The sequence below is a fragment of the Limulus polyphemus genome, unplaced genomic scaffold (assembly GCF_000517525.1).
Source record: "Limulus polyphemus unplaced genomic scaffold, Limulus_polyphemus-2.1.2 Scaffold4481, whole genome shotgun sequence".
In the NCBI taxonomy this organism is placed as follows: Eukaryota; Metazoa; Arthropoda; class Merostomata; order Xiphosura; family Limulidae; genus Limulus; species Limulus polyphemus.
In genome coordinates, this window is record NW_013670091.1 from 41048 (window position 1) to 41753 (window position 706).

A 706-nucleotide genomic window follows, 5' to 3' on the forward strand; every position below is an offset into this window, starting at 1 on the left:
GGCCACGAACTTTTCAGACAACCCTCACAACAGTACACTCGAACAAATTCAGTAACAAGAGCAGCATCTTACAGTATTTGAGCGAAAAGACAAATTATAGTTCTGTTAATTCTCTTTAATTCCAATAGAACAATGCCTTATATTACAATTACTTCGTATTTCAAATAGTTTACAAATGTGTATTATTCACAAAGTGTATTTTTTGTGACATTATTTACTTAAATAGTCAAATAATTAAACAGTCTTCAGTGTTTACATGACTCTCTTGTTTTACCTTTTTTGTGATTGGATTAGTACAAACTAATGAAAATTAATTCAGAAATATGTAATAATAAGTAGCGTATATAATGCATATATAGTAATTTGTTAACTTACAATTAAATCGCTTTAACTCAAATCAAAGAAGGTAATTATACTAAAAAACAATTATTGTTTTACTTCTGGATCGTAGCTCCGTAACTGCAACAGTTAACCATCTATAATTTGCTCATCATGTGGGGTGAGTCAACGCTAATATGTCAACTCGTAGGTGGTAGTATTGTTACGTCTCTGGTCATTTGTTAATTACTCGTAAAAATTCTTTCTGAAGAACTTCAGCGACACAAGTCCTTTCTTAAATAAAACTAGTTTATTCTTTCTCAATACAACTTTGCAATACACAGAATTTCCACAGTCACTTTATCTTAAACACACGCAGACAACTAAT